General features: G+C 36.3%; 1 pseudogene; it reads right to left on the bottom strand.

Moving 5' to 3' along the window:
• Positions 1 to 6674: 6674 nt before the first annotated feature.
• On the bottom strand, positions 6675 to 11187 carry LOC119523680 (annotated as a pseudogene).
• Between the last annotated feature and the right edge of the window lie 1172 nt (positions 11188 to 12359).

Raw genomic sequence — 12359 nt, 5'->3', positions numbered from 1 at the left:
CCATTTAATTGTTTTTATTAGAGAATTTGTAGGTTTACAGAAAATTTATGCCGAAAATGGAGTTCATATATACCCATAATTATTAACACTTCTCATTAGTGTGATACCTTTGTTATAATTGGAGAATTATATTATTGTGATTATACTAACAATAGTCCATTATACATACATATTAGGGTTTGCTTTGTGTCATACAGCCCTACAGTTGTTTTCTTTTAAAATTTTATTCTAGTGATACATATATCCTAAAGTTTCCTCTTCTGACAACATTTGAATATATAATTCAGTGTCATTAATTACATTTACAATGTTGCATTAGCTAACATCACCACCAGCCATTACCCAAATTTTTCCATCACCATAAACACAAATTCTATACCAATTCATCATTTATTCCCCATTCTCTACCACCACCTGTAAACTGTATTCTAGTTTTTTACTCTATTAATTTGCATTTCCTAATTATTTAATATCAGTAAGATCACACAATATTTGCCCTTTGGTGTCTGGCATGTCACTAAATATGGTGTCTTCACGGTTCATCTGTGTTGTCGCATGTATCAGAATTTCATTCCCTTTTTGGCTGAATAATATCCCATTGTGTGTACTACCATGTTTTCTTTTTTTGTTCATCTGTTGATGGACACTGGGAATCCTTGTATCTTTTGACAATAGAGAATAATGCAGCTATGAACATCTGCATGCAAATATCTGTTCAAGTCCATACTTTCAATTCTTTGGGGTATGTATCTAGAAGTGGAATTGCCAGGTCATATGAAAATTGTATACTTAATTTAATGGAGAACCCCCAAACTGTTTTCCACAATGGCTGCATCATTTTACAGTCCCACCAACAATGAATGAATGTTCCTATTTCTCTACATCCTCCTCAACACTCATAATTTTCCATTTAAAAAAATAACACCCATCTAGTGGGTATAAAGTGGTATCAAATTGGGCTTTTCAATTGCATTTTCCTAATGGTTAGTGATTTAGAGCATATTTTCATAAGCTTTTTGGCCATTTGTATACATTTACTGGAGAAAAAAATTTGAAGTCTTTTGCCCATTTTTTTTTCCATTGGCTTGTTTGTCCTTTGGATGTTGAGTTGTAGGATGTCTTTATATATTCTGGATATTAAACCCTTATTGTGTAGGTGGTTTCCAAATATTTTCTTCCATTCTGTAGATTGTCTTTTTATTTTCACATTGCAGAATTTTGATGAGAAAAAGTTTATAATTTTGATGAAATCCCACTAATCTATTTTAGTATTGTTTCTCATGCCTTTGGTGTAGAGTCTAAGAAAACATTGCCAACATTAGTCCTAAAGATGCTTCCCTACACTTTCTTCCAATAATTTTATACCTTAATTCTTAAATTTAGGTTTTCAAAGCATTTTGACTTCATTTTTGTGTATAGTGTGAGGAAGTTGTCCACCTTCATTCTTTTGCATGTAGATATCCAGTTTTTCACAAGAATAATGTTGTAGAGACTATTCTCTCAGTCGAATGGATTTGGCATCCTTGTTAAAAATCAATTTTCCATAGGTGTGAGGATTTATTTCTGAACTCACAAATTGATTCCATTCATCTATATATCTGTCCTTGTCCCAGTACCATGCTGTTTTGATTATTGTAGCTTTGTAATACATTGTAAAATTGGGAAGAGTGAGTCCTTGAACTATGTTCTTCTTTTCAAGGTTTTGGCTTACCCTTACCCTTCCATATAAATTTGATGATTGGCTATTCCATTTAAGCAAAGAAGGCTGATGGAATTTTGGTTGGTATTGCATTCAATCTGTAAATCAGTTTGGGTAGGAATGACATCTTAACAATATTTTGTCTTCTGAGCTTGAACACAGAATGTCCTTCCATTTATTTAGGTCTTCTTTGATTACTTTTAGCAATATTTTATAGATTTCTGTGTACAAGTCCTTTACATCCTTGCTTAAATTTATTCCTAAATATTTTATTCTTTTAGTTGCTATTGTGAATAGAATTTTTTCTTGATTCCCTCCACAGCGCTCATTACTAGTGTCTAGAAACACTACTGATTTTTGTGAGTTGATCTTGTAACCCACCACTTTGCTGAACTCATTTATTAGCTCTAGTAGCTTCAATGAATAAGAATATATAGAATAATGCATGCAAATAGTGAATGTTTTACTTATTCCTTTCCAATTTGGATGTCTTTTATTTCTTTTTCATGCCTACATTTGAGCACAATGTTGAATAATAGTGATGACAGTGGGCAAACTTGTCTTGTTCCAGATCTTACAGGGAAAAGCTTTCAGTCTTTCAACATTGAGTACAATGTTAACTGTGGGTTTTTCCTATATGTCATTTATCATGTTCAAGAAGTTTCCTTCTATTTCTCTTACTATGTGTTTTTCAAGAAAGGATGCTAGGTTTTGTCAAATGCCTTTTTTGTGTCAATCATGTGGTTTTTCCCCTTCAATTTTTTAAATCTGATATAATACATTAATTGATTTTTTTATTTTGAGCCACCCTTGCATACCTTGGATAAAACCCACTTGATCATGGTTCATAATTCTTTTAATGTGCTGTTAATTCAATCTGCAAGTAGTTTGTTGAGGATTTTTGCATCTATATTCATTCAAGAAATTGATCTGTAATTTTCTTTTCTCAAAGTATCTTTATTTGACTTTGTTATTAGGGCAATGTTGGCTTCATAGATAAGCTAGGCAGTGTTCCCTCCTCTTCAGTGTTTTTGGAATATTTTGAGCAGGATTGGTATTAATTCTTCTTGGAATAATTGGTAGAATTCATCTGTGAAGCCATCTGGTCCTGGGCTTTCTTTTTCGGCAGGATTTTGATGACTGATTCTATCTCTTTAGTTGTAATTTGTCTGTTGATATCTTCTATTTCTTCAGTGATGGTTGTTTGTGTATTTCCATGTATTTGTCCATTTCATCTAAGTTGTCTAATTTTGGGGGGACAGAATTGTTCATAGTATCCTCTTATGATCCTTTTTATTTCTGAGTGGTCAGTAGTGATGTCCCCCTTCTCATATCTGATTTTATTTATTTGCATTTTTTGTCTTTTTCGTTTATCAGTCTAGCTAAGAGATTGTCAATTTTATTGACCTCAAAGAACCCACATTTGGTTTTGTTAATTCTCTCTATTTTTTTTTATTATCAATTGCATTCATTTCTGCTCTCATTTTTATCATTTCTTCCCTTCTGCTTGGTTTGGGATTGGTTTGCTGTTATTTTTATAGTTCTTCCACATGTGCAGTTAAGTATTTGATTTTACCTTTCTTATATTTTTAATATATGCATTTAAGGATACAAATTTCCCCCCTCAACACTGCCTTCACTGTATCTCATACATTTTGATATGTTGTGTTCTCATTTTAATTCATCTCAAGATATTTACCAACTTCTCTTGCAATATCTTATTTGATCCACGAATTGTTTGAGATTGTGTTAACTTCCATGTATTTGTGAATTTTCCAGTTTTCAAGTTGTTATTGATTTCCAGCTTCATCCCATTGTGATCAGAGAAAGTTCTTTGTAAAATTTCAATCTTTTTAGATTCGTTGAGCTTTTTTTTGTGACTCAACATGTAGTCTATCCTGGAGAGTGATCCATGAGCACTTGAAAAGAATGTATATTATGCTGTTTTGGGGTGCAATGTTCTGTATATGTCTGTTAGGTCTAGTTTTTTTATCATATTATTCAAATTCTCTGTTTCCTTCTTGTTCCTCTATTGATAAGAGTGGTGTATTGAAGCATCCAACTATTGTAGAGCATCTATTTCTTCCTTCAGTTTTGCCAGTGTTGACTTCATGTCCTTTGGGGCAACATGGTTAGGCTCATAAATATTTAGGATTATATCTTACTGGTAACTTACCTCTTTTATTAATATATAGTGTCCTTCTTCATTGCTTATAAAAGTTGCATTTGAAGTCTCTTTTGCCTGATATTACTATAGCTACTACAGCTCTTTTTTGGTTATTGTTTGCATGGAATATCATTGTCAAACCTTTCACTTTCAACCTATTTGTGTCTTTGGGTATAAGGTAAGTCTCTTATAGACAGCATATAGATGGATAATACTTTTTTATCCATTCTTGCAATCCATGTCTTTTGATTGGGGTGTTTAATCCATTAAACATTCAATGTTATTACTGTACAGACGGTACTCACTTCAACCATTTTATCCTTTGGCTTTATACATTATACCTTATTTTTGTTTCTTTTTACCCTTTTAGCTGCTCTTAGTGATAATCTTCATCTGTACACTCTACTCAAAGCTTTTCTCTCCTGTCATCTCTTTTCAGTCTTCGGAGTTACCTTTAGTCTATCTTGTAGAGCAAGTCTCTTGCTTTGAATTCTCTCAATTTCTCTTTATCTGTGAATATTTTAAACTCCCCCATTTTTTGAAAGAAGTTTGCTGAATAAAGAATTGTTGGCTGGCAGTTTTTCTCTATCAGTACCTTAAATATATCATACCTCTGCATTCTCAGCTCCATGTTTTCTGGTTAGGAATCAGCACTTAATCTTATTGCTGTTCCCTTTTATGTGATGAATCACTTTTCTCTTGCTGCTATTAGTATTCTCTCTTTATCTTTGGCATTTGATACTCTGATTAGTATGTGACTCAGAGTAGGCCTATTATGATTTATTCTGCTTGGAGAACATTGCACTTCTTGAACATGTATATTGATGTCATTCATAAGAGTGGGAAATTTTCAGCCATTATTTCCTCAACTATTCTTTCTGCTCCTTTTCCATTCTCTCTCCTTCTGAGACATCCATGACACATATGTTTGTGCATTTTTTGCTGTCATTCAGATCCCCAAGCTCCTGATCAATTTTCCATTCTTTTCTCTGTCTATTCTTCTGTCTGTGAGATTTTGATTGTCCTCTCTTCTACCTCGCCAATTCTCAACAGTCTGTTTAAATCTGCTGTTGAATGCCTCTAGGGTATCATTAATCTCTTGTATTGTGACTTTCATTCCCATAATTTCTGGTTTGTTTCCTTTTATATTTTTAAAATGCTCTTTATGCTCACCCAGGCTCTTCTTTTTTTTTTTTTTTTTTTTTTTTTTAGAAAAGCAGCTTTATTCTTGTATTGCTCTCCAAGTAACAGCAAATCAAATGGAAATGGAACATTCTTTGATACCAAATAATCTAAAGATCTACACCAATGACTCTTAGTTTATTTGGACACTGTCACCATTGTGGAAAACTTTTTTAAAATGGTTTCTGATTCAGGGATCCCTGCCAATTACTTATAAAACTTCTTTCCCCTGGGCCTAGCTGAGAAGCCTTCATTTAAAAATATATGTGATTACTAAAGTAATGTCAGGAAATACAGTATCAACAGGACCAAAAGATTTCAGTCCTGCCCTTTTAGAAACTGTTACATTTCCCAATGCATTCACTGTGCAACTATTTTCACTAAAGCCTCAAAAAAATAAATTATGCTGTGAAAAAATCTCATTCCATAGACGTCAACAGTAAGCACAATTTGTAGACTTTTGTTAGTCAAAATGCCATTGCTGAAAACATTTTTTGCACTGAAGCTGCTGTTTTGAAAAGAAATTTTATAAATGTACTAATGTCTTAGCATGGCAAAGTTTGCATATTAACAGAAATTAAGAGTGCAAAGCAGGTAAACTTACTTTCATAAAACAGATGTTGGGTTAATAACATTGTTTGTTGTACTATAGACTTATACACACATTTTAAACCTCTTTTTGACATCAAGTATCATGGTTTCAGAATGTTTCCTTAAGTGGCTCTTTAACTGACCCTCAGAAGTGTTCTAGGTGATAATATGTAATACTGACATCAGCCAAAACTGGGTGACTTTTCACGTACTCATCCTAAATTGAGTCCATTTTAGAATCAACCAGCATAGTGAGCCCTTCAAAACTGCCATCTTAAGACCCAATCCAGACCCATATATCCTGAACATAAAACCATGTGGGAAGGCAAGACTTTCTAGTAATAATTTTCCATTTCTAAACAGTATTTCCTGTTGGCCAAAGGGCTATTTTTAAAGACTCATGTAATTTACTCATCTATTTTTTTTCCCATGTAAACTTGGATATAGGGTTAATACTTGTCCCCTTTTATGTTATTTTCAAATACATATATATTCAGATTTGGCATGTATCTTTCAACATCTCCATAAAATTAAACACCTCTTTTTGTAGAAAAGACCCATTATTTTCTGCTGGAAGTTTTCACCTGGCTAAAGTGAGTGTTAAAGTTGTGAGTCCTTCATTGGATAGTTTTCTCATGAAAAATTAAAGTCATGGATTAACACCAGTTCTAAGACTGTGTATTTTGAAGGTACTTTTTCTTCCCATTAATCATCTGGTTACAATAAATGGATGGATGAATTATTTGCTATTGATGGTTGATCTGTTGCTTGACAGACTTTTTAGGACGAGCTGCACAAAACTTCTGTCAGGAAGAAGAGATACCCAAGAAGATGTGATCTTTGTTGGAATAAATGTACAGATAAACCTTTTCTGGAAAAGTTATACTTGTTTCTTGGAGAAAGTAACTGCCAAACTCTCATACTTCAAGGTATTTCCTACAGTATCATAACAATAAGAGCATAACACAGAAATAGCAGGCCGGTAAATTTATTGTCCTCATCTGAAAAATCTTCATAAAAAAATTGCAGTTTGGTTTAGCTGTCATCAGCCTGCTCCTGAGCTCTGAGGAAATTAGCCTTCCTCTGAGCTACCCAATCTTTCCTTTGGGCAAGAGACATTTTGGGATGGTTCCACCTCTTCTTTTTAACTTCTTTCTTAGGCTTTTTCTCGTAGACTGGATTCTCTCGTATAGCAGCATGGGCTTTCTTGTACATCTCCTCCATCATGTTTGTAGTTATGTTGTTTTTACGTACTGAGAGAATTGCTTCTTGTAAGCATCTTCATCTTCCTCCATTGGGTAATGCATATAATCTGCAATGTTCTGACCCACAATGTACTTCCGATGTACTTCTGCATTGCATTTCTTGCTTTCTGAATCATAACCAGGGAAACATTTGGTACTGTAAGGAATAGATAAGCCTCCATCCACAGCTCCCTTCAGAGCCCCAAAAACTTTATTTCCAGTGGTAGTTCTGGCAAGCCCTGCATACAAATAGCAGGTGAAGGCACCAGGTTGACCATCAATAATTTTCACATTGTATTCCTCTCCTGTTACCTCTACTTGGTCTTCATAGATCTTGCCAAAGCCAAATCTGTTGAGAAGCCTGTGGGCCAGCAGCAAGCCAGTACAATATGCTGCAGCATAATTTGTCAGACCAACCTTCACACCATACTTTGGGAGTTCATGAGCATAAGCTGCACAGACTATCATATCCCTTTCTATATGGATATGAGCAATCTGACAAATGATATCTCTGTTAGTTACAGGAACTATCATCCTGTATTTGGGTGTGTTGTACTTATTTTTATCCTGAAATAACAAATATTTCTTCTTTTTTTTAATCTTCATTTTATTGAGATATATTCACATACCACACAGTCATACAAAACAAATCGTACTTTCGATTGTTCACAGTACCATTACATAGTTGTACATTCATCACCCAAATCAATCCCTGACACCTTCATTAGCACACACACAAAAATAACAAGAATAATAATTAGAGTGAAAAAGAGCAATTGAAGTAAAAAAGAACACTGGGTACCTTTGTCTGTTTGTTTCCTTCCCCTATTTTTCTACTCATCCATCCATAAACTAGACAAAGTGCAGTGTGGTCCTTATGGCTTTCCCAATCCCATTGTCACCCCTCATAAGCTACATTTTTATACAACTGTCTTCGAGATTCATGGGTTCTGGATTGTAGTTTGATAGTTTCAGGTATCCACTACCAGCTACCCCAATTCTTTGGAACCTAAAAAGGGTTGTCTAAAGTGTGCGTAAGAGTGCCCACCAGAGTGACCTCTCAGCTCCTTTTGGAATCTCTCTGCCACTGAAGCTTATTTCATTTCCTTTCACATCCCCCTTTTGGTCAAGAAGATGTTCTCCGTCCCACGATGCCAGGTCTACATTCCTCCCCGGGAGTCATATTCCATGTTGCCAGGGAGATTCACTCCCCTGGGTGTCTGATCCCACGTAGGGGGGAGGGCAGTGATTTCACCTTTCAAGTTGGCTTAGCCAGAGAGAGAGGGCCACATCTGAGCAACAAAGAGGCATTCGGGAGGAGGCTCTTAGGCACAACCATAGGGAGGCCTAGCCTCTCCTTTGCAGCAACTGTCTTCCCAAGGGTAAAACTTATGGTAGAGGGCTCAACCCATCATACCACCAGTCCCCTATGTCTGTGGTCATGTTAGCAACCATCGAGGTGGGGTAGGCAAATACCCCTGCATTCTCCACAGGCTCCTCAAGGGGGCACTACATCTTTTTTTTCCTTCTTTTTCTTTTTTTTTTTTTTTTTAACTTTCCCTTCTTTTTTAAATCAACTGTATGAAAAAAAAGTTAAAAAGAAAACAAACATACAATAAAAGAACATTTCAAAGACACCATAACAAGGGAGTAAGAAAAAGACAACTAACCTAAGATAACTGCTTAACTTCCAACATGTTCCTACTTTACCCCAAGAAAGTTACATAATATAGCAACATTTCTGTGAACTTGTTCCTACTATATCCATCAGAAATTAACAGACCATAGTCATTCCTGGGCATCCCCAGAACGTTAAATAGCTTATCTGTTCTTGGATTATTGTTCCCTCTTCCTTAATTGCTCTCTATTGCTAGTTCCCCTACATTCTACATTATAAACCATTTGTTTTACATTTTTCAAAGTTCACATTAGTGGTAGCATATAATATTTCTCTTTTTGTGTCTGGCTTATTTCGCTCAGCATTATGTCTTCAAGGTTCATCCATGTTGTCATATGTTTCACCAGATCGTTCCTTCTTACTGCTGCGTAGTAATCCATCGTGTGTATATACCACATTTTATTTATCCACTCATCTGTTGAAGGACATTTGGGTTGCTTCCATCTCTTGGCAATTGTGAATAATGCTGCTATGAACATTGGCGTGCAGATATCTGTTCGTGTCACTGCTTTCCGACCTTCCGGGTATATACCGAGAAGTGCAATCGCTGGATCGAATGGTAACTCTATATCTAGTTTTCTAAGGAACTGCCAGACTGACTTCCAGAGTGGCTGAACCATTATACAGTCCCACCAACAATGAATAAGAGTTCCAATTTCTCCACATCCCCTCCAGCATTTGTAGTTTCCTGTTTGTTTAATGGCAGCCATTCTAACCGGTGTTAGATGGTATCTCATTGTGGTCTTAATTTGCATCTCTCTAATAGCTAGTGAAGCTGAACATTTTTTTCATGTGTTTCTTGGCCATTTGTATTTCCTCTTCAGAGAACTGTCTTTTCATATCTTTTGCCCATTTTATAATTGGGCTGTCTGTACTATTGTCATTGAGTTGTAGGATTTCTTTATATATGCAAGATATCCGTCTTTTGTCAGATACATGGTTTCCAAAAATTTTTTCCCATTGAGTTGGCTGCCTCTTTACCTTTTTGAGAAATTCCTTTGAGGTGCAGAAACTTCTAAGCTTGAGGAGTTCCCATTTATCTATTTTCTCTTTTGTTGCTTGTACTTTGGGTGTAAAGTCCAGGAAGTGGCCACCTAATACAAGGTCTTGAAGATGTTTTCCTACATTATCTTCTAGGAGTTTTATGGTACTTTCTTTTATATTGAGATTTTTTGGTCCATTTTGAGTTAATTTTTGTGTAGGGGGTGAGGTAGGTGTCCTCTTTCATTCTTTTGGATATGGATATCCAACTCTCCCAGCCCCATTTGTTGAAAAGACCATTATGACTCAGTTCAGTGACTTTGGGGGCCTTATCAAAGATCAGTCGGCCATAGATCTGAGGGTCTATCTCTGAATTCTCAATTCGATTCCATTGATCTATATGTCTATCTTTGTGCCAGTACCATGCTGTTTTGGCAACTGTGGCTTTATAATAAGCTTCAAAGTCAGGGAGTGTAAGTCCTCCCACTTCGTTTTTCTTTTTTAGAGTGTCTTTAGCAATTCGAGGCATCTTCCCTTTCCAAATAAATTTGATAACTAGCTTTTCCAATTCTGCAAAGTATGTTGTTGGAATTTTGATTGGGATTGCATTGAATCTGTAGATGAGTTTGGGTAGAATTGACATCTTAATGACATTTAGCCTTCCTATCCATGAACATGGAATGTTTTTCCATCTTTTAAGGTCCCCTTCTATATCTTTTAGTAGAGTTGTGTAGTTTTCTTTGTATAGGTCTTTTACATCTTTGGTTAAGTTTATTCCTAGGTAATTGATTTTTTTAGTTGCTATTGAAAATGGTATCTTTTTCTTGAGTGTCTCTTCAGTTTGTTCATTTCTAGCATATAGAAACATTACTGACTTATGTGCATTAACCTTGTATCCCGCTACTTTGCTAAATTTGTTTAATAGCTCTAGTAGCTGTATCGTCGATTTCTCAGGGTTTTTTAGATATAAGATCATATTGTCTGCAAACAATGACAGTTTTACTTCTTCTTTTCCAATTTGGATGCCTTTTATTTCTTTGTCTTGCCGGATTGCCCTGGCTAGCACTTCCAGCACAATGTTGAATAACAGTGGTGACAGCGGGCATCGTTGTCTTGTTCCTGATCTTAGAGGGAAGGCTTTCAGTCTCTCACCATTGAGTACTATGCTGGCTGTGGGTTTTTCATATATGCTCTTTATCATGTTGAGGAAGTTTCCTTCAATTCCTACCTTTTGAAGTGTTTTTATCAAAAACGGATGTTGGATTTTGTCAAATGCTTTTTCAGCATCTATTGAGATGATCAATTGATTTTTCCCTTTTGACTTGTTAATGTGTTGTAATACATTGATTGATTTTCTTATGTTGAACCATCCTTGCATGCCTGGAATGAACCCCACTTGGTCATGGTGTATGATTTTTTTAATGTGTCTTTGGATTCGATTTGCAAGTATTTTGTTGAGGATTGTTGCATGTATATTCATTAGGGAGTTTGGCCAGTAGTTTTCCTTTTTTGTAGCATCTTTGCCTGGTTTTGGTACCAAATATTTCTGAGCACAGTAATCGGTTTTACCCTCTTGTCTTCTTCTAAATTTCACTTGGTATCTCTTGAAATAGGACTTATTCTTGACAACTTTAACAAACCCCATCCTGAGGAACAGAGACCAGCATCTGTGGCTCTCCACAGACCTGCAGCCTGAGGAGCACTAAGGGGTGTGGGGGGGGGGGGGTGGAGCTCAGCCTCTTCATAATATCTACTATCTCCTTAGCTTATTTTCCTTCATCTCTTTGATTTGATTTAGGAGATTTGTTTGAAATATTGCTTAGGATTTTATTGCTGTTTGGCTTTGTGTTAAGACTTTTCTTTAATACTTGGTCCAACTTATACTAGATCTTTAGATTTGCCCACATTTAACTGATCAGATTTTCTCAACTCTTTTTTATCTGATTCTTGCCCTGTGTATGTGGTATAATTTTTAAGATTTCACTATTTTGCAATTGTTTCACTCCCAGGAGAAAGCTTCCTCTCCTCTGTTCCTTCTCCAAAATCTTCATCTGTTCTGTTAGTATTTTCCCTCTATAAATTTTTTCACACTTTTTTCATTGCCTCTAGCTGCCTTTGCCTAGAGGGAAAATTCTGGGACAAGGGTCACCCTGGAGAGTACTTTCCTCTGCCAGTATTTCCCAGCCATGGCCAGGGACCCATGAAGGGAGCACAGATCAGCTCCAAAGATCCCTAGGGAGAGGCTCAGGAAAGATGTGACAAGCCTTTTTTGCTGTCTCCCTGAAGCTGTACTTTCTCATTCTGCCCAGAAGATGGTGCATTTCAGCAAACTGTTCACTGCAGTCCCAAGGAAGCCCTGCATTTTTAAATCCCCATCACCTCCATCCTTTTTGGAGGCAGGATTGACACAATTGCCATGGTCATCCCTGTCTTGGGTGGGCTGAAGCAGCAGTTCAGGATTGGGACCCAGGGATCCAAATTTGCCCATCAAATTCTGTGATTAGTGCTCAGCCATGCTCTCCCTCAACTCCACCATTCTCAAGGAAGATAATTTTCACATCTCTATTTTCAGAAGCCAGCCAAGGACTGGACCCCAAGGCAACCCACCTCAAGAGTGGGGGATGTGCCCTGGCAGCCACCGTTGAGGAAGCTACTCACAATTCTTTACCTCTGTTTCTCAGCACTCTTCCCTGGATGCTGTACAGTATTTCCTTGGCCTCTTGAGCTCCAGAACAGCTGTTTCAGACAGTTCCTCTCTGTCCACTAGCTATTTTGGAGAAGGAATGAGTGTTGGAGCTCCCTACTCCACCATTTTCC

The sequence above is a fragment of the Choloepus didactylus genome, chromosome X, assembly GCF_015220235.1.
Source record: "Choloepus didactylus isolate mChoDid1 chromosome X, mChoDid1.pri, whole genome shotgun sequence".
NCBI classification, from domain to species: domain Eukaryota; kingdom Metazoa; phylum Chordata; class Mammalia; order Pilosa; family Megalonychidae; genus Choloepus; species Choloepus didactylus.
This window is presented reverse-complemented; position numbering and strand designations above follow the sequence as displayed.